This window comes from Falco peregrinus, chromosome Z (genome assembly GCF_023634155.1).
Source record: "Falco peregrinus isolate bFalPer1 chromosome Z, bFalPer1.pri, whole genome shotgun sequence".
NCBI classification, from domain to species: domain Eukaryota; kingdom Metazoa; phylum Chordata; class Aves; order Falconiformes; family Falconidae; genus Falco; species Falco peregrinus.
In genome coordinates, this window is record NC_073739.1 from 55,849,706 (window position 1) to 55,873,005 (window position 23,300).

The window sequence follows — 23,300 nt, forward strand, 5'->3', positions numbered from 1 at the left end:
GCACTGAACAGCATAGGATGTAATTTTTTTCATTTGAAACCATGCTGAGAGAACTTTTGCTATTAAAGCCATGTTACCTCTGAGCAGCTTGGGAGATAATAATAGCATTGATTCAAGTGTTTAACATTCAATTTCTCTGATTTTTGATCTGTAAAAATGGTGGTACAGGAGATGGATGCATTTCTGACACAATTTAGAAGGTTGAACTGAGCTAGCAAAAGCATACTGTACTCCTGTGCATATTTATCAAGAAAGATCAACTCAACTGATTCACGTAAAGAGAGGTTGAGATGAATTTGATCAAATGGAACAAGTACTGAAAAATGCATGACCAGCAACTGCCACTGGGCAAGCACCCTGTCAGATACTGTAGATGATCTCTGCAAAATGGGCTGAATCTTGTTCTCCCTGGTAACAGGTATCCAAATATATTGGTAGAGTAAGCAATGATGATAAAAATCACTCAAAAGCAACTTTTTTTTTTTTTTTTCCAATAGGCTTGTCAATATGTAGCAAATGCTTAGAAGAACCTGCTCTGTTTCAGCTGCACTGCTGGGTCACTTCATCACAGAGAGAAACACTCAAATATACTAAACTGACAATCCATAATTCTGTGCTGGTATGGCTGGAAAAAACCAAAATATACATGGATCTAATTCCCAATGTCTTTGCAGCATTCTTGAATTGTTTCAGGCAGTGTAAGGGCACCTTAGTATTCATGGGTAATCAATCCTGGAATACCTGAGAAAACATAAAATTGTTTTTCTTTAGAACAATTGTATTACATATTGCTTCTATACATCTTAAATAAACAGACCACTGATGGCTCTACAGAACAGTTTCACTTGAAAAAAGTAATAGTTCTTGCAAATTAAAATGAGCAAACCCTAACTGGACCAGCTGAATTTTCCCTAAGATAATGTGGATTCAATGAAACATAGAGAAAATGAAACAAATTTCTATGGCAATAACAGCATGGAAATTGTTCTGAATATAGGACAGCATGGCTGAGTTTTCTTCAAAAACTGTGATTTTTGCACATTCTTCTATGCAAATATTGTCAACATATCAACATTATGACTGCAATTAGATAAACAAGACAGGAATTGGGATACCTCTGAACATGGGGTTATATACCAAGTCAACTTTACATGTGAAACTAGCTTTGCATGATAGCTTTGCAAAGAAATTTAATTCTCATGTTAAGATGAATGCATGCACCTCTACAAGTCTGTTAAGAAAATCCTATGATTTAGAATAACTATAAATACTACACAGAATCTCCATACCTTATACTGACACTTCGAATATGCTGTATGTGCATAAAGTCACTCAGATAGCTTGCTTTCAGATCTTCCAATAGTTAATTATCATAACCTCAGGCTGGATATGACTCCAGGTATCAAAAAGAAGATAAGCAATCCATGTTGATGCTTTTGTGCACTCTTCATCACTGTTTCCTGGCATTTGTATTTTTTATCTACTTACTCATACAGATACGAGCTAGAGTGTCTTCCTGAAAGATTCAGTAAGAGCATGCTAAGCTGTAGAACTTCAGTACAGCTACAGAGTCTCCTGCATGCAAATGCTAATCAAAGTCTCAGCTTCTGTGAAAAATTTTAAGTAGAACAAAACAAGAGTAAGATTCTCAGTGTTTACTTCTGGCTGCATAAAAGCAGTGCTCCTGTGTTGGTGCATTGTAGTAAATACCTGATATGGAGCTATAAATTTAATTCAAATTAAGGTAGAGAAGTTCAACAGCATGGTGAGTCAGCAAGTATTCAGTTCCCTGTTCAAGTGCCTAGTTATCCTCTGCACCTTAAGGACTCTGATTCTAACACTTCTGAATTTTTCTACAGTGATATTTTGACAGCATAAACAAATACAATTTTATGACATTGACTTTGTGTATTAAGATCTTCTCTGGGCACTTTGACTCAGCGCATTAGACACTTATCCTGGAGTAATGGTCTGAATCAATGTTGCAGGTGTGGCACTCAGAATGGCTTTTGCAGGCCCTCACGCTAATATGTTGGAATGGTTCACACCTACTGTATCCACATCCATTTATATACATAGATAAAATGATGTCAGTTCATATATCTAGACTTTCAAATTAGAGCCGAGCATTGCAGAGGGAATGGGCAATAGCTCTGAAATGCTTCAAGTGGAGAAAAATGGTCAAATGCAGTAAGAATTAAGGAATACAGAGAAATATTGGAAGTTTTAATATCTTAGGCATCCTACAGAAAACCCAAGCTTTTTCATTACTTTGCTGCTCCTTTCTCTGTGCCCTTCCTCTCCTCTACACTTAAACTGTGGGTGAAAACCAGCAAGGAGCAGACGGTCAGCTATCTCTGGTGAGCAGAGTGCTGGTGCCTCTAACTTGTGTTTAATGGAACCTAGTGACTGAAGGGATTGAACCTGACAGCCTCAACTTCTAACAGTTCATCTCCAGCCTCTATTGACAGTGGTAGAAAGTCATTCCTGCTGATGGCTTTTCAGTAGCCAGAGAGAAATTATCAAGTACTGTTAGCCTATTCCTTGTGACTAAATGGCTTGTGAGTAAAACCACCATCGTGGAGATTAACCCATAGGCAGACTTCAAGGCTTGAGAATGGAGAACAGAAAACTGCACTGGTGCTTTGAAGGCTGCTCATTTAGGTCAGGAACGAAATGTACAGTGAGGAGAATATAGACGACCTGTCTCTTGTTTCAAACATTCCTTATAGACAATACATTCAACTAAAAGGGCAAGGGAAACCCCTCCCCCCTGCTTCAAATAGTCTAGCTTGCACGTACAGTGAGAAATGGCACGAAAAAAGCAATGAACTGCATAAGCTGGTAATTGCTACTTCTGTACTTAAGAAAAAATACTAGGATAGCAAGCTGTGTTTGTAATCATGGTTTGCAGATATTTACATACTTAAACATCTATGGTAGAAATAGTCCTTTGAAACAGAATTGTTGGGTCTGTGTGGTTTGTGTATCCCCACCCCAAAGGTGTCCTTGCCAACCTTCAAGAGTTCATTATGTCTGTAACACTGAGACATACCTGCTAAAATCAGTGCCACCTTGTGCCCAGCACCCGATCACATGCTACCCAGGCAATTTATGTCCTGAAGCATTTACAGTGACTAGAGATAGAAGATAAACAGATCATCATCTACACAGCAGGGAATTAAGACACAAATTTCAGTCAGGCTTAAAATTTTTTTTGGAGGATGCCAAAATCAGGTGCTGAAAATGCTTAAATAAGCAAAAAAATCTTTTTCTTCCCTCTCATACAACCAGAAGACCTAAGGTTGGTAGCACTATTGAGACAAATCTGTGTGAGTATTGTAATAGAAATTTTAAGACTAGCATGAATGGGCCCAGGAATGGACACAGCAGGAACAAACAGCAGGAAATGGGCTATACTGATGGCATATGTTGGTTGATGGCACCTAGATTAGCATGTCATTGGCACACCAGCAGCAGTAGGTGCACCTTCTCAGGGCACACAGTGTGGGAAGGACAGCCTAAAAGAAGGAAGACCCTACTTCTGGGCTAGAATAAAGACTCAAGCCATTTAAAGATCATATCAAAAGGCAGAAAACAGAGGAGGAACCATAAAAAAACAGGTAAATATGAAGAATGGTAAGCAAATCCTAATGATCCACAGACATGGAACAGGTGGGAGAGACAATCAGCTTGTAATGGGTACAGAAGAGCAGACCAAACACTGTCACATGGTTTCCAAACTCAGGGAAATCCAGGACGGAGGAGGAGGACTCTATACTGGCCACCCCCCACCCTCCATGTCATTTTAAGGAGTAATTTGCAGACACTGGGATACAAGCACTTCAGTGTCTGGCTGCTGGGCAAGTCACTGTGCTGCATTTTTTTTGCTGTAAATGGATATGAGAGTAAAATCACTTATGCTTCAGTTTTATTCTAAAAAACCTCACCATTGCCCTCTTTAAGGTCTCATGTTGAGATTTTCTACTTGGCTGCTGCAGTATAACACCATTTCTTGCATGCAAGATCTTGATTTTGCCTGTTCTATATGTAAGTCTGCATGTAACCTTGCAAAGACTTTGCTATTGCCAGAGGACAGCAGTGAAAACCAGCCTTCCTGGCCATGAATCAGTTAGATGAATGCAAGACTCTGCTCCCTATGTTTTCCAGTAACCCTAGAAAGCCACATGCCATTTCTGAGTGTGAAGCATTTGAAATCCTGTCATGCCTGGGCAGCCCTGGAATTCTTGGAGGTAAATCTTGGGGTAATCTTTGCCACAAAAGCACTTTGTCTAGTTTGGCAGGTTTATTCCAAAGCAATTGACTATTAATTTGAAAATTTTCGTTACATACAGGGCTGGAATGAATTCCTGTCTTCATCTCCCTGGATAGTACTTTAAAGACAAAACAGCTTCTCATCAGAATATTTTGCTCCCTAGTTTCAAGGCAGCTGATTGTTCAGGATGGCTTCTTTTATTAATTTTGTGTGGGGAAATACTGTGTTCTAAGAGCTGGTCAGCTCTCCAAAGCTAAAACTAGGCTTCTAGCAGGTGGAAGTGCTCTTGCTGCCTTGTCCTAAAACAAGCCAAATGCTGCACTTTTTGCAGGGGAAAGAATGAAACTTCTCTGCAGTTGGGCCAGGAGCAATCTTTGCTATAATAATCTTTGCCAAGGTAATAATAGTAATGTATAGAATGTTATGCCTGCAGATATTACCCCAGGGGTGTTCTTGGGAATCTGCTGTGGTAGGTAAGCTGTATTAAAAACTAGTTATTCCAAGAAACAGCATCTTGTCTACAAAAGGATTTCTAGATAAATGTCTTTTGTTGCCATCTTTACCACCCACTCCTGACACACATACTTTGCATTTATATTGCATCTTTTTATGTTCAGCCTTGTTATTTCAGCTCTGACAAAGGCCCTTGGGTGGGCGCGGAGCTGTATGAACATGCTGAGCTGACCTGCACGTTCACTGACCCATGTCATTTATGCAGTAAAGCAGAAAGTCTGTGGAAAAGCAGGTACCCACATGCTTTTCCCAGGTTGAAACAAGCTGCTGTTGTGAGAGTGAAAGGGTGTAGCTTCAGCTCCAGCTTTGAAAGCCTGTGGCAGATTTTGGTTCCCCCTCACCAATTTATGTGTTTCCATTTTGGAAGTGGGAGGGAGGTCTACATACCATTTTGTAACTGCAGGAAATACTGCCTGGGCAGCTTCAAGGTCTGTCCTGCACGGCTGCCTGATCCAAATTCTGGTGCACCCCAACTGAAAAGCCAAACGTGGGCAGCCCTTGCTGGTTCAGAGGTCAGTAGGTAAGGGGAGAGACCATGGTCTAGGCCCTTGACTTAGAACAAGGGATTTATCGTTAGATCCTGTCCCTGATACACTCTCATCTCTTGGTTATTTAATCTCCTGGTGATGACTCCTACTTCAGAAAACAGGTATTGCCTCCGCTTCAGCTGAAGTGTTACACAGCGTACAGGGCTTTTCTGCTTAATCTGGCCCTTTGAAAGCCTCTGTGCAGATGTAACAGGATCTGTGTCCTTACCCTCTAGTCCATAGCATGCACTTCTGTCACGGTGCAATTTGTCTAACCTTGTTATGAAAAACTGTGGTGCTTATATGGCCCTGGCCTGGAAAGACTGCTGCCAGGAGAAAAGCCAATCCTCTCTCCTGCCTGTCTTTATAAACATCAGGACAGTGCTGTGCTCAGGGGTAATTTCTAGGGTTGTGCACACACTGCTTTATAGGTTGTTTTAGGTGAGGAAATTCTTGGGGTTTTTTGTAGAAGATAGACTTCAGTACTTTATTCTGGTACCCAAAATAACCCCCTGTCATCCAAACGGGCTTTATTTCTAGATATATAAACCACTATCTGTCATAACCAGCCAGTATTGTTAGTGTATTCCATTTGCTCAGAAACCATGCTGAAATTCACTGGAATTGCTTGCCATGGGTCTTCCCCCCTTCTTCTCATTATAGCTTGTCATATTAAATCAGTTTAGCCAAAGATTTTCAGATCTGCTTGTAGGATTATACATGTACACAATAAGACAGAAGCTTGCATACTTAGGTTTTTTAAGATAAAAGGAAGATGCTATACCGCATACAAATGCCTTGTTTGTCCTCCAGCACTTATTTTGTTTTTAAAATAGCATCTTGGGTTCTGAATTCTAAACCCCCCTGCTCTAGGCAGAACCAAGGATTGCTCTTACAGACCTGTCCTCTGGCTAGCCTCCTATGGCAAGAGTCAAAGGACAGTTCATGGTCATTAGTTTGATGGGAAAAAAAAAAGAAAGGCAAAAGTCTGCAGAGATTATAAGGGCTTTTTTCTTTTTGATTGGACTCAACATAGATGTAGTGAAAGATTGTAAGCTTAAAGCTTCGCCCCATCCACCCCCACCCCAACCCTGCTGTACTGGTGGGGATCTTATAAGGTCCTGCATTCTCCTTGACGTATGTATCGTCAGCTGTATAACAATAAATGCAATAGTGTACAGGCCTGGAAGGAGAAAGGTAATGGGAAGGGAAAACTGGAAGGTGACATGTGCAAAAACTCTGCAAAAATTGCAAATCTTTTATGGAACTATAGTGAGCCCTAAAACCAGTTCCTATGCATCAAAGAAAAATATCCAGTGATATCTGGTATATCCACATCTAGCTGCTCAGCAGGAACAGAATAGGCTATTCACCTTTACATGGTACCTACACACTATTCTTAAATGTAACCAAGCAATTTCAAGAGATCACTTGTGAGATCAGGACTGGAAATAAACTGAGACTTGTAATGTACTTGATCTAGGAAAGCTAATTGCTTTAACTGCAATTTAAATGTTACAGGCTGCACACCTCAGTTAATCACCTGCTTTGTAAATGTGTCTCTTGCAAGGAACTCTGATGGTCCAGAACAATGTGTTTTTTTGAACATGTTGAAAATCATGGCAGGTGTACTTGTTACCTGCCAGCAGAGCAGACCGTAGTGGTTACACAAACATCCAAGTTCATAACAATTTAATTTTGTGTTATATGCATTCCTACCCATTACATATGTCAGCAACCCATAATCTTAGGGTACCTTTGAGGAGGCACATGCTGAATAATTCACCAGCTTATCTCTTTCTCCTTAAACACTTAACCCACCATTCTACTGCCACTAAAATAATTGTATCAGGACTCAGTCCTCCGTGGTCTAAACTCATCTGTGCTGCTTGGCAGCTCATGCAACATTAAATGTACAGACAATTGCTAGCGTCAAGATTTAGCATGCTGTACCTTTTACAGCCAGAGCAAAGATGACTCTCAGGGTGCCAGACTGAAGGGCAGGCATACTGCAAAGTCTTCAATTAACAAAGTATGGGATATGGCAGGAGTCTGGCTTTGATTTAATCACCAATTTTGAAATGTGGCATTCTCATGCAGTGATTTGCAGTTGGGAGTCAGATCAGGTTAGTTCTGATAGACTTTGATAGCCACATTTTTTTTTTTTTTTTAACACTGAATCAGGAAGACTCCTTTCGCTTTGCCCTACCGTAAACAACTGGTGTCTTAGATGACTAGGTTTTGTCTCCATAAACTTTCCTACAGAGAGGGAAGGAGAAGGATGAGCATATTGTTAGCCCTTCCTTGCACAGTACTCTGAGCTGCAGAATGACCTTCACTACAAGAGCACGGGGCAGATGAGCAATTCAAGTTTACTGCTGTCCAAATAATAGCTGTGGAGGTGGTTAGTGACAAGAAGGATGTAAGCGTTTAAATGACAGCAGTGAACAAAATAGGTATTTTAAGTCAGGTGGGTAAATTGCCTTTCTAATTTTCTAGTTTTAGTTGGATTGCCTTTGAAGCATACTGCCTATAAATGCACAACCATGTTTCTCTGAAGACTGTGCTAGCATGCACCCTGATCCAAAAGAAAGTGTTTTCCTAGTGGCTCTTCCTTTCATGGGAAGAAAGAGTCTTGTGGCTATGTACTGGGCTATGACTGCTTGAGTGTGGGGTCAGCTTTGGCACTATCTGACTGTGAGTTTTGACAAACCATTGTGTCTCTGCCTTGCACACAGAATGCAGGACCTACTTGTCACTCCCTCCACTTCCATGTTACGCTGCTTGCTAGAAACTGTACTGTAGTGACAGGAACAGTGGGCTGACCTCTGCATATGGCTTCTAGCCCTGCTGTCATCTTCTTACCGCAGAAAACCTAGCATTACATATCAAATCTAAAATGTGTAATATTTCTGCGCTTGAAGAGTAATGTGGGCAATGAAGCCCTTATCTTACGTTCCTAAAATATCTCAAGGACATGCTGCCATTTTGTATAAATATATTAAGGTACAGCCACGAAATCAATTTTAATATTCATGCCACATAACGCATGCTTAGTTTTGAAAACTTCTGTCTTCCACCTAGGCTGTTGCATGATGTTTTTAAAGTGCCAGTGCCTGGAACAAAGCTAACTTTTGTGGACTAAAAGTGTAACTGCTTTCTTAAAACTTTGAAAACATATTGAAAGTCATATTGAAAAGAAAATACGTGACACAGACACTGAGCACTGCTGAGAAACTGCACACAGAATTGAATCAGTGCTCTGCTGTTTCTTGCTTTGGGTTTGCAGAGATAATTTTTGTAGTGTATTAAACCCAGAAGGATGCACCTGCAAATGCTATGCAAGCAAGACTCATATCCAATCAGCAACTGCTTTGAAGACAGCTGTTTAAAGCAAAAGAGGTAAGAAAGCCTGAGACAGTTAAGAAAGCAGGAGATTAGGACTTAACTTCATGAGGAACTTTGAACTTTACCTCTGTTCAGAAATGTTGATAATAATCCTGATCATACCTAAATACTGTGACTCTTCCTTGTCAAAACTTCTTTACTAGGACTTTTACTATTCTCCATGAAGAGTGAATTCCCATATTAAAAGACCAATCTTTTCTAACATACAAAATATAAACAACCAACGTAAGTATGTCTACATGTCCTATCCATCTAGGCTTCATTTTATTGTGGCATACACCAATGACCTGGTTTCAGAGCAAGCTAAAGCAAGTAATGATTGGATCTAAGGTTGTGGCATGACACCTAAAAACAGAGCAAGAGAAGCAGCAGGGTGGTTTTTTTCTGTTCAGTCTCTAACCTGGTTAAGATGTTTTCTCTTGAATGTGTCAGTCTGACAAAGATTGGCTTAGATAAGCTACAGTTCAGCTAACATGAAATAAGAGGGTGATAACGAGGCAGAGGAAACTCTGATCAGCAGAATACTGCTTTCTATGTGCTTGCCACCAACCTCCTGGGAAGCATTATTACTGCATAGCTCAAACCGTGAGGATTTCTTCCCTAAATATTAACTCCCCACCTATCAGGACCATATCAGTTTTCATTCGATGGGCCTCAGACAGTACTTGCTCATATAGGTGGTGGAATGTTTTCTAAGCATGTATTTAATTATCAGTGTGTTATCTTGTTCATAAACAAGACCATTTCATATTTGCTCATGCCAAGAGGTTCATTAGTCATAGATTTACTACATTTAATAATAAAATAGTCTTTCATAATAGAATGCCATCTCCTGAGAGACTGAAGTTTTGTAAAGTCCTGTATTTTGTTCTCCTGGAGAATAACTCATCCAAGAACAAGCTAAGCTTCACTGTTTTTGACAATGGATGAGATCAGTGCCTGATGGGTATGCTAACGCAGACATTAAATAATAGAAATTGTAGATTAGACACTAAAAGCAGCCTGTGGATGTTGTTTAGCATTTTAATGCAATAAGTGGTTTCCTAGCAATTCAAGCTACATTTACTAACAGTCTTTAAATAGCTAAACACGCTCTTTCTAAAAAAGGTGTTAAAAGCTGAGAAGTTCAAACATCTTTTTTTCCCCAGATTATATATGAAGAATAACAAATTTCTTGTTGAGATGGATTGAGCTTGTACCAGGAACTAGTGAACAAGAGCTGAAACTTTGAACTGCCTGGAACATCTGTTATGATAATGAAACTTAAGCCTAGAAACAAGGTTTCTGGATTAAATCCATATATTATAAAGCCACAGGACTGAATAAACCATCAATACACTGTCTCAGCAAAATCTCATTTACATCTATGGCACTTGCACTGTTGAGCAGTGAGCAAAAGACTTTTTTTGTGTAAATGTCAGGAGCAGTCTCATGACAGAATGAGGCAAATCAGTTGTACTACATGGACAGACACCCTGTAATGTGCCATGCTTCTTGCTAATGCCTGTTAGACGGAGGGAAGGTACTCTAGAACTTCCTTATATTTAAACCTTCAACAGAAACAGACCACACTGAAAAGTGAAATTAGGCTGAAAGACTCTGGCATATAAATGAGACTTGAATGCTTAGAGATTAAGTGCCCTGTCCGTCAGTGTCAGTCTGTCTGTACACATTCTGATGGGTCCAGACAACACTGGGCAGAGGTGTAGGATGATCCAATGTCAGGTATCACAGAATACTGACTAAAGAAAAGCTGTGTGCCAGCATTCCTGATTTCAGACTATGTTAAACTACAGCCTGTGACAGAAGCTAGGAATCTATGTGAGGTGGCTTTGGTACAGAATTTCTCCTTTTGGATGCCCTTGTCTGACAAGCAGTGGTATCAAGTCATGCATTTGGCATAGGTCTTTTGTGGTTTTCACTGATTTCAACCACATAACTACCAGACATTGCTAGCACTCTGAAAGACAGCGTGGTGTGAACTAGTGAATTGAACTTCTGGCAGATGTACAAGCCAGATTTAAAATAGTTCTGTATTTGGAAACTGCATGAGCCACTGAGTTGTTTTCAACTCTTGGTTTATGATGTGGTGTGCAGTGCAGTCCTCACGTGGGGAATAGGAGCTGCTCAGCACCCACTGGTGACTCCCACCGGTCAGGGAGATTTTCCCAGGTGGTATCTAAACCTCCTCACAATAATCAGAGTGGAAGTCCTGCCATCAGCTTAAATGGAAGTAGAGGACATATCCTTATAGCAACATGGATTCAGAAGGCCTTTCTTTTTGTTCTCTGGGGTATGGTGTGCTGGAAGGGCTTTTGGTCATGCCGGTTGGTGGATCCTAACTGACACTTGGTGTGGAAAGATGGTGATGAATTGTTGTTCCCCTTCCTTCAGTTAAACTCCTTGAATTTCATGAACAAAAGATGGAATTTGATATTAACTTGTCCTGGACTAAAAGCCTACAATCAAATGCCCATTTTACAGTCAGTTGAAGTACTTTGGTTTCTCCACTGAAGCACAGGAGAATTTCTGCCTATATATCAACTCTGACATTTGGAGCAGTGATTTTATATTCTCCTGTATTCAAGACTTACTGGTGTGGTGATAAAAAAAAATGGCACAACCTTTTGTTGACATAGGCCAGCAGCAACCTGCTAGCACTCCTGGTAAGTCCTGCTTGGATGATCAATTTTATAACCATATGGTTTATTTTAGTAGAAGGATCTATTGCTACTAGGGAAGAGGATACTTCCCAGAACACTGAGGTTTCAGAGAGAGAGAGATATAATCTAGAATATTAGCTTCACATACTTTCTTCCTGTTTGCCTGGAGCCCCTAAATGAACTTGGCTTTTCTGGAAGATTTGGGACAGGGGAGAGAACTATTGCTTTTCCTTTAAGCTATCTAATGGTTGCTAATAGAATCTGGCTGACTCCCTCCTGAATTGCAGTAATTATGGTTGAGTTTGCTACATCATTCCCATGTGGCTGGTTCCCTTACAACACTATCTTAAGACCAAACACTGCAGAAAAACAAGTCTTTTTGAAGACATGTTCAAAGAAGATGAGGTCATAAGCTTTTCCTTCTTTCTTAAACAGCTGCTTGAAATAGTAGCATTTTTTATTTTTCCATGACACTTAACATCAGTTAAGTTTAGTTTCAGTACCCCAAAGATGCACTGAAGCTTACTATTACACTTGCAACTAACTCATCTGACTTGTTACTGAGATTTGCTGTGCTGTGTGAAAGGAGAAAGGTGGTTGTAACATATAGTGCCATGGTAAGAAGAAGGTATTTACAGCAGCTGGTATGTACTCCTGATGTACTTTGAAGCACAATTTCTAAATTCGAGACAAATAGAAAAGTGAAAGGAATATGAAAGGGGCAAGGTACAGCCATGGCCTTGCAGAAGAAAATGCTCTTGTTAGTGTGGATGTAACATGTGTGCCTTGCAGGTACTACTCTTCTGGTCTTGCGTTATAGGACTCTACGTTAGATGTGGGTTACACCAAAGTAGAAACAAATTTTTGTAGGATCATACTCCCTTTCCTGCCATTCATTAAAGTGACAGAGTAAAATGAGGTCAGATGACTTCTAATTCTGGAGAAGATATTCCCCGAAATATTTTAAGCTGTCAAGGGCTAGTCTGTCAGATCTCTGAACTGGAAATGCTTCTGTAGTGCTCAACTGCTCAGCCTCAAGGTGTCTATGAAGGATAAAGCTGCCATTCCACTCCTATCCAATGTTTTGCCTAATGGCAACTAAGCCATCATATTAAAGCTACATGAATTCAAGAAGGCCATGAATAGTTCCACAGGAAGAATTGCTGCATTACAGCTGTGCTTCCATACACGTTAGATTTGAGATATAATGAAAGAGTTTTGAGAGCATATTGCTATACTCAGCCAAGCAGAGAATTCATCTTTTAAATACATCTGACTGGAATATAACAGGCTAGTGAAATAATTTCACTGGTTGCAAGTACACATTTTTTGTAGCATCATAGCCTCAAGGCTGATGCTTTAGATTATGATGTCAGATGTTCTTTCCACACCCATCAGGAAGATACATAATTGAAAATATATTTTTTATACAACATGGGTTGTTCAACATGGGACATCTCATAGATCAACTCATGCAAAATTAATGGTCACAGGAAAAAAAAGTTTAAGGTTTTGCCAGTGTTGATCTAACTTTGCCTTTTGGCCTTCCTAGGAGCCTAGTACTAATTTCAAACCACTTTTCCCTTTTTCTAGCTTTGTCTTCCGTATTTTAAGAGGTAGAATCACAGAATCATGGAATCATTTAGGCTGGAAAAGACCTTTAAAACCATCAAGTCCAACTGTTCAGTCCATCACTAAACCATGTCCCTAAGTGCCACATCTACAGGTTTTTAAAGACCTCCAGAGATGGTGATTCTACCACCTCTCTGGGCAGCCTGTTCCAATGCTTGACCACCCTTTCAGTGATGAAATTTTTCCTAATATCCAATCTAAACCGCCCCTGGCACAACCTGAGGCCATTTCCTCCGTCCTGTCACTTGTTATCTGTGGGAAGAGACCGATCCCCACCTGCCTACAGCCTCCTTTTGGGTAGAGAGCAGTGAGGTCACTCCTGAGCCTCCTCCTCTCCAGACAGAAAGCCCCAGTTCCCTCAGCTGCTCCTCACAAGCCTTGTGCTCCAGACCCTTCCCCAGCCCCGCTGCCCTTCCCTGGACACGCTGCAGCCCCTCTACGTCCCTCCTGCAGTGAGGGGCCCAAACCTGAACACAGGGTTCGAGGTGCAGCCTCACCAGTGCCCAGTGCAGGGGGACAGTCCCTTCCCTTGCCCTGCTGGCCACACTGCTTCTGACACAAGCCAGGGTGCTGCTGGCCTCCTTGGCCACCTGGGCACACTGCTGGCTCCTGCCCAGCCGGCTGCCGACCAGCACCCCCAGGCCCTTTCCCACCAGGCCCTTTCCAGCCGCTCTGCCCCAGCCTGTAGCGCTGTGTGGGGCTGGTGTGACCCAGGTGCAGGACCCGGCACGGAGCCTTCTTGAACCTCATCCAGCTGGCCTCGGCCCATCGGTCCGGCATGTCCAGACCCCTCTGCAGAGCCTCCCTGCCCTGTTTTGCTGATTGACTGGATACCATGCAAAAATGGATTCCAAATCAAATATCAGAATAAATGCAGTTTGTTGTATTACAATATAATAAAGGAAAATAGCATGCAATATGATAAAAGGAAACAGTACTAGTTATTATGCACAGTATGATGAAAGAACAATAGGAGTGAAGCATTAAATCATTTCAGAGACTAAGAAAAGGATACATCACCAATTACCACCTTAACATCATCCAGGCCCACACTTCAGCTGGGAAACCCGGTTGTAGTGGTGTCAGGAGTATCTCAGTAACTGGGAAGTTCCTACACGGTGCATCCACCCATAGGTGAGGCTTCTGGCCCAGTCCCAGGTTTGCCTGCCTTTATACTTTGTGAAAACCAAAAATAGTTTACATGTATAGCATATGTAAACTTTTAAGTTTAGGTTAATTGCAGGCATGCACTATCTCATAATTCGTAAGGCTCACACATGCCAGGGACACTGGCCAGGTGCCCGAACATGGTGGAGTTACCATCATGACACAGCTGCACACAACATTATTCTGGATGGTCCTGCTCATATCTTGCTTGTTCAGGGGGCTAAGATAAACACCACTTGCTCATTGAAGTTGTCCTTGAGCTCCCTGAGCTCACTGTCCAAGTTGAATGATTCCTAATTAAAGACAAAGACTTTTTCATTAGCAGTAATCAATTTAATAAATTTTCACCACATACTCTCCAGCAGATCAAAACTCCTGCCCAACTTGGTGGCATCTGCAAACTTACTGAGGGTGCACTCGGTCTCCAGATCATTGATAGAGATATTAAACAGTGCTGAGTCCTGGGGAGCACCCTTGTGACCAGCCACCAGCTGGATGTGACTCCATTCACCACCACTCCTTGGGCTCAGCCATGAAGCCAGTTTTTAACCCAGTGTACAGTACACCTGTCCAAGCCATGAGCAGTTTCTCCAGGAGAGTGCAGTGGGAGACGGTGTCAGAAGCTTTACTAAGGTCCAGGCAGAGAACATCCACAGCCTTTCCCTCATGCGCTAGCCAGGTCATCTTGCTGTAGAAGGAGATCAGGTTTGTCAAGCAGGACCTGCCTTTCATAAACCCATACTGGCTGGGCCTGATCCCTGGGTTGTCCTGCATGTGCCTGTGATGGCACTCGGGATGGTCTGCTCCATATCCTTCCCCAGCACCACGGTCAGGCTGACAGGCCTGTAGTTCCCCAGATCCTCCTTCCTGCCCTTCTTGTAGATGGGCATCACACTGGCTAACCTCCAGTCTTCTGGGACCTCCCTGGTTTGCCAGAACTGTCGATAAATGACGGAAAGTAGCTCAGTGAGCTCTTCTGCCAGCTCCCTCAGTACCCTTGGATGGATCCCATCTGGCCCCATAGAATTGTGTGTCTAGATTCAGGTGAATTCAGTTTAGTGAAATATTAATCAGCCAAGACAATCACTCTAGCTCGATATACAGAGCCAAAGCAATTCACTGTGATATAATACAGTATTTCAAGGTTTACTTGCACCCTTAAATGAATGCCAGTATTCTTGGAGAGTGCGGTAGACTGAGTGCTTTGCTTCCCCTCTACGTCACAGTGTTGGTACTGGTCATCAGAGCTGAAGTAGCTCTCAGCCTATCAGATGTTCCTCATCATACAGTACCCCTATCACAATCAAGGAGAAAAAGTTCAGGAAAAGAAATCTTCATTTTGTCAGATTGAATTATGCCTTGGATAATTAGGGAGGTGACAGAAATTCTTCAGCATCTAATGGAAAAATATTACTCACTGCAATCCAGAAGGATGAAGGCCATTTCTGTTTCACGTCTTCAAACCAGATAGCCATATGCTGCAATACAATCAATGTTCTCTGCATGTGACAATCCATCTAACTATTTTGTGCTCCAAAAATATGAGGGTAGGGGGGATCCATCAGTGAATCTCTTCACGCATAAACCAACATTTTCTTACAAGCTTGCTATTGGCAGCAGCTCAGCAGAGAGCACAATGGTGAAAAATTTGTATTTCTAAACCACAGACCTTGTTCCTTACAGCTTTTGGTACTTTGTTAGCTGTGTGGCAGGGAGGAGTAGTCTCTACGTGCCTTACAGCCTGCCAAGGTAATGCTCTGCTACAAGGCACTGCGCTGCTTCAAGCATTTTCTTCCACCAGCCAAGCAGTAGACTTTATCCTCTGACTCGTGTTGTCAGCTTTGTGCTTGATCATAAGATTTACAGGCTTACAACAGAGCTGTGCACCAGTCTTCTGGCATATAATTCTGTCCAGCTCACACAAACAAAACTGATGGTTTTGCAAGTGCCATTCTCAATGGAAGTCAAGTATCTAGGGCCTTCCTCTCATCTGTTTTGTTTTGTTTTGTTTGGTTTGGTTTGGTTTGGTTTTGTTTTGTTTTGTTTTGTTTCTAAACAATAGGGAATAAAGACAAAAGAAGCAAATTCCATTTTAGTATAGACCTACTGTATGACCAGTGTTGGCTCAGTGAAATATTTCTCAGAAAACTTCCTTACTAAGGTTGAAGGACTAAAAAAATTAACATCTAATACTTTGGTTCATTGATATTAAAAAAATGAAGCAATAATTTTGCAATTATTGCAAAATAAGCAATAAGAAAGGCAAAATAAGCAATAAAAAAAGCAAAATAAGCAATAAAAAAGGCAAAAAATCCCCTCACCTTTGAGCGAGGTGTCAGTACAGGTTGAGACCCAGTACTATCTTTTCTATTTCCAATAACAACAAGAGTGCTAGTGAGGGAGTAGTTAGGGACCACAAAATATCCTCCAAGCTCAAAAGGCAATCACTCCGTCTTATCAGTGATTAATTTTGAGGAGGATTAATAGTTGTTGTTGCATGTCTCTTTTAATGCAGATGAATTTCTACCTGATCCTGCAGACAGAATTATGCACTGCTGTCAGGCTGCATTGACTCCAGCAGGTGCAAGAGATTGCAGGCACTGAAGTCCCAAGGACTTTGCCCCTTAAAGCTAAGAAATACACATTGGCAAAAGCACAGAAAACTGCTTCCTAAATCTCTTTGAATGCATAAAGAACATCTGCTTGTGTGTGTAGTAAGAGGTACTGTATAGAAAGTCAATCTCAAAATCAGAGGACAGTCACCACTTTGAAGAACTGGGCTTGTAGTGAAAATTTTCCATGAATGTTTCTTCCCTTACTTCAAGGAAGGCAGTAGGGAGGGAGAGGGAGAAGCAGGAAATTTGAGAAGAATGCACTGCACATTTTTTCATCTTGATGTTTTAGAAAACATATTTTTTCAGATGTTAATACAGATTTCGTTGCTTGTAAATCGCTCCTTCATATGGTTTATGATTTCCGTGATAGGGCTTATAAATAACTGATGAAGTAGTTCAAGGAAAGCCACAAAAATTACTTAAAAGGATGCCATCAAAATGTATGTTACCTCTAAGGTTTTTTCCTAGCTTTGAATATTTAATTACTTCATTTTCCCTGTTTCTTACCTGAAAAATAGCTCCACCATGCAGCTAAGGTGTTGATCCTTTTAAAAACAGAGCACATTAGAATCTTGCTTATCTTAGAATGTCAGCATTTCTGGGGATTTATGAAATAGCATGCAAAAACTATTCTTGAATTTTTATTAGATACTATAAACCAAAGCCCACCATGCTTTGTGGACTATTGAAATCAGTTTTAAAGGTGGTCCGTATATGGTTTGAATGAGACTTCCAGACTCTAAAAGTATGCCAGTGCTGATTTCCAGGTCTGGAAAATGGGAAGACATGGAGTCTATTTTTGTAGAATTCCAGAAGGACACCTATTTCTTTTTCTCTGTACTGTTTTTGATTTGGTGAGTTAAAAGTTCAGAGCTCCCCATGTCTTTTCCTAGAGAGAGAGGAGGAATTGATGCTGAGTGATCAAGTACATCTGATACCCTACTTACCTAAGTGAAAAATGTATGCCATTTACAGTTTTGGAGCATAAGTCATGAAATTATGGGGGACCATTTTCTTGCTTGCAACCATGAATGTCTTTCAGCTAGCATTCAGTTCAAAACTTCATTTGGCTTTTCCTCAGTCCACAAGGTGATCTCCTTTTTGTCTTCTCCCAGATCTTTCCATTGCTTTGGATTTATGATCCAAAGATCTGCAGTCCAACCAGTGCTGTTGTTTATGTATGTATTTGCCATTGCTAGTCTCTAAGGAAACCCTTTAGATCACATGATTCAATTTTCTTTCAAGCATTATCATGTGTCAATAGCTTATATTCTAAAGTGCCTTGTTGTTTTATTTGAATAATTGTGATTATTTATAATTTTGTAACTAAAACTATATCCAAGCTGCTAAGAATTTAAGACAGACCACAGCAATAACATTCTGCTTTACAAAGTGGTGGTATAAGTATGCTCACCAGGTGATGAGACAGGATGATCCAGTAAAAGGACGTGATCTTGTATTTACAACTGATTTCTCCTGTATCAGCCTGTTTCCTTGCTCTTGCTGCATAATACAACATAGCTTTTACTTTGGTCCTGGAATAAACATGACTTCCTTAAATGGCATTTGATGTGCTGCAAGGTGAGTAGAAAGTGGCAGTTTTGTTACAGCCATGTAAGGTGAAGGGATCTTCCCGCCACAGAAACCAAAGCTGAAGTAATAAGATAAAGGTAATTTGCACTGTAGAGGCACTGAATCCTTATTCATTCAAAGATATTAAGATAAGGGTAATACTTTCCAGTCAAGGGTCTAGCAGTTTTCAAAGATCTATAGCTATACATCTTTTCTCAAAGGTATATTGTCAAACTGGTATATACATAATAAGCATTGTACAATACAGCAATTAGAAAGACTAGAAATAAAGTTTATAGAGGAGAAAAATGTAATTACAAAGTTCCCTGGATATCTTTGGAAAAAAGAGAGAAGTACACATACATAAACCTTAGTTTAAGTCTATAGATGAGTTTTATTAGTCACCATGATCCTCTATGTTGGCAAGACAACAAATCCTTAACAATGGCTGAGGACAAATCAAGCAGTAATCATAAATGTCCCATTTAGGTATCTTTAAAAAAAAATTAATATCCTTGCATTATCAATTTATCATCAGCTTTAGGGAACATACCTTAGCGATCTGGTTTTAAGATGTGCTTAGCCTTGGTATTCAGTTGGAAAGCAATTGAACGTTTTAAGATTTCTCATAAAGATGGAAATCAAACAGCTTTCTTAGATGGTATGCCAATCTCTACAAAACATTTCATGGAGAATGTGACCAGTCTAGAGCAAGAAGTATCTAAGGATCTATACTGTTGCACTTTATCATCCTAGAGTAACACAGATGTCTGGAAAAGCATGGAGCCTTGGGTGCTTCAGTCCAGATTGAATTGCGTTGAAACAATTCACGCTGTGATCCAAAACCTGTTGAGGTCAATGGAGAGATTCCCATTCATTTTCAGCAGCTTTTTAATCAGAGCCTTAAAGCTGGCGTTTTGCTGTCAGAATTGGCTTAGGCAGACCATGAAACCTAAGTATGCATTTCTCAGAAGAGCTGGAGAGCACTGAAACTGGCCTGTTCCCTGCAGCTATACTGAGGATTATGCCTGATTGGCAAAGCTTTCCAGAACATTTAATCTTAAAAATTAATTTGATGGTGCTGCTCAGCACAGGGTAAACACAGCAGCAAAATGTTCTGCAGTATTTATTCACATTTTAAATGGATCGTTGTCAACAGTATTTTCTTTCTCTTTGTTTACCTTTTTGATAAATCATTCTAGTGAACAAGTTTGCTAGCTGGAAGGGGCTGCTGATACCGCAAACCTTAAATTGGTTGCACTCTTCAGTCTATTAGCACTGAAGTCCGTGCATGCTATAGTTAAAGGTGCAGCTGCAGTTTGCATGGTTGTGCATAGTCTGGTTTTGTACTGTCAGCTGTGCTGAGTGGTCTATTTCTCCAGCAGATCACGACATGCGGTATAGCCATTTCAGATTGAGCTGTCTTTGTATCCTATCAAACATAAGGCTGGCACAGCTTTGTCTTGTGGAATGACTGCCTGGTATAGCTCCCGCTATTGGCAAAATATAGGAAGACGCACCACTTCCACATCTACAAGTTGCAGGGAGTTTACGTTTGGTACAGAAAATGCACATCAATAGGTTTTAAATGCAGTGCCCAGTGGCACCAGGGGAAGTATGAAGGTAGACCGAGTACCTAATTTGTTAATACTCAATTTACTGAGTCCTTAAAATAATTTCAGATGACACAACAGTTGGTATCTAAGTTTCTTTCAAAGTAAAGACCCTGCTACATACATCCATCACTTTCTTTAGAGGTTTTTTCTTTCTCTGAACAATAAAGCCATGCAATGATAGTTCAGAGGATGACACCAATTGTCTATTGTGAGAGGAAACAGGATGAGTCTGTGATTAATTATCTGGATTTTACATTTTGGACTTTAGAGGTCTGGGCTCTTTTTTTTTTTTTTTTTTCCCATTGCTTTTCTGACTGACTTCTAAGAAATCACTCAATCTTCTGCCATAGTTCTCTACTGTGAAACAGGAAGAATCTCCTGATTTTAGGGTGGAATTTGAAGATGAATTTGTTACTACCTGCCATGAAATCAGTTGCATTGGAAAAGAGCAGATCAAAATCAAGAAATTGAAAATCTTGCTAAAACAGGGTTTATTGATACTGTGGTGCCATTGTTCATTTTGCAATAGTTAAGACAACACAGAAGAACACTCACTGTACCCAGGTTTATACACATTTCTGGAAATCTGGGGAAAGAGCTATCACTCCCAGTGGGTAGTTTGCAGGAGGCACAGCCTCTGTGGGAACTTATGATTGTTTATACTTGTAGTCTGCAATCATTTATGGTCAGAAGGAAGCTGTTCCGGAAAGTCAGTCCTCCTAGCACACCACCCAGAGAAATAGCAAAATAAAGTGGATTTAGTGCACACATTTTCAGCTTTAAAACATCATCCACTGTGAAGGATGTGATTCTGTATGATCCCCATGGGTAGCATGACAAGACAGCAAACAGGGTACAGCTGAAGGTATTAACTCTGTCCTCAAGTACTTGTCCAGGATAGCTCATCTACACAACCACAAAATATCTGCAAGTATTAAGGATACGTGAATATTTAGTACATAGAAGTTTGTAAAATTTTCAGTACTCATCAAGACAAGACACTATACTCACAAGACCTGTAAATCAGACAAGCCTCATGAAAGCACAGGTTAGGGCTACCGCTCCTCCAAGTAGTGGTATGTCCCCAGCAGGATATTGTGGCTGGCATGCATGCTGACCTGTCTCCCCCTTCATGATACTGCTGGGCAGATGCGTGCCTGATGCAATTTTAGCTGCATTCTTTAATGTCAGCTTTCCATTTGGATCACAAATGAAGTAGAATACTGTGACTGAAACTGCAGACAGCAACTTCCAGGTTTTTTAATGAATGTTTACCATCCTTCGGTTGGGAGTAAGACATGAAGAGAGACGTCACTTACCCTGAGGCCAAGCAAACCCACCCACTCCTCCCCCATGCCTGAAATCAGGTATTAGGTATTAAATATTAGCTACGTAGCAATCGTTATTACCAAATGTGGGCAGAAAATAGAAAATATGGTAAAAACATTCAAACATATCATTGAAGTCCAGAGAAGGTTGTTTTTTCCTTTGTTTTTGAAGTTTCCTGTTAGCCATTGCAGGTTTTTTCAAACATATCACCGGAGAACGGAGGAAAAAGTGGGAAAGGAGTTGTACACATTTTCCTTTCTTTTTTTAGAACACAAATACTGAGATGCTACACTCATTTTAAATTACCTAGCACAGCTGAATACATTTATGTTCTGCTGGTGCACTATATTTGCATTATGTATTATATGTTCATGTAAGCCTTTTTCAGTCCTGTTAAATAAACTCCCCCAAAACACTGCTAACACCAGAAGTGACAAAGAACCACTGGCTGTCCAGAAAAAAGCTTACAAGATGCATTCTGACTTGAATCTTTAGGGCTTTCCATCTGCTCTACTTCCTGTTGTAAAATTCTTAGTAAGAAAATTTGAAAGGCACAAATATACTGTGCTTTATATAAAAGAATCTGTGGTATTGTAATTCTCAAACATTCAGGACGCTCTCTGCTTTCTGCTCCATGAGCTATTTACAACTTTATATATACAGTTCATAATGCTGAATTTATTCTTCCCTGAAGAAAATCTTGTTTAGAATGGGGTGGCCTGATAGCTCAGTAAAAGGACAATTGCATCTTGCTCTGAAACTGTGAAGTCCTAGAAAATGCCCCTATACCAGAACAGGTCAGCATGTTCCTGGGAGCAACTTACAGCAAATAACGTCTCCTGCAATAAGGGTCATGTCTGAATGCTATGGTCAGTGTTTCATAAAGAGGCTAGGGGAGGAGGTAGGGAAATGCCACTCCTGTGACCTCTACAGAATTTTTTTTTCTAATCATTTCTGGCAGGCCACACTGATGTGTGATGGTGAGCCCTGGTGTCTGCACCCTTCCCACATGCTGTAGGCTGAAAGCCAGAGCCTCACTGCAGCTGGACCCCCTCCCTCAGCTCAGCACCTCCCCACAGCCCCAGCTGTAAGGAGTGCCTTGGTCACCACCACCCCCAGCGAAGAGCATCACCCCCAGCAGGGCTCTGTTCCGCAGAAATCTGGGTCACTTTTGCCAATTGCTTCAGCTTGGCTCTGGTCATACATCTTAGTGGCTTTGGATTTGCCACTGACATGCTGTGTCCCACAGCTTTGTTTTCCTCTGTGTTCAGCTTCCCACCAGTGGCTGCAGCACCATGTCCCACCCAGTTGCACCTGGATGTCACCTGCTTCTGGGGAGGTTTAGGCAGCCCCACACCACCCCACACTGGTAGTGCTGGGGGAACCGCACCACCATGGAGAAGGGCAGACCACCCCTGCTTTGCAGAACAGTTAGTGAGGCCTTGTATGTACTTGGATACAGCCCCACACATCCTCCCAGCTCAGGTGGGACAGCGACTCTGTGGAAGCTTTTACAGGACACTGACTTTAACCCTGCTTCTAGCGAAGCCAGCAGCGGAACTGATGATGACTTCAGTACCTGCAGAGCTGAATCTACTGTAAAGGAGTGTGCAGCAGGCAAAACAGGTTCAAAGTGCACAGCAAGCTCCCATAAAGAAGCATCCTTCTTTCATAAACTTGGGAGAGGATATAACTCCTACATGAATGGAAGGAGATGGGTCATAAATTTCTGGGAATCAACCAGTTCTTGTATGGTAGAAATACTTTGAAAGTATATGATTTCATTAAAAAGATTAAATCTATCCCAAATTTCCAGAAGAAGCAGTATTTCATTTTGGCCTTACTCAGCCACCCTGTGTGGCTTTAAGGGTGTAGGCATGTTAATATATGCTGATTAAAAGCTGTCTCCAAGAAAAGACAAGCAGTAATAAGCCTCCTCACATTCATTTTCTCGCCCAGTCTGTCTTGGAGTGCTGTGAGTA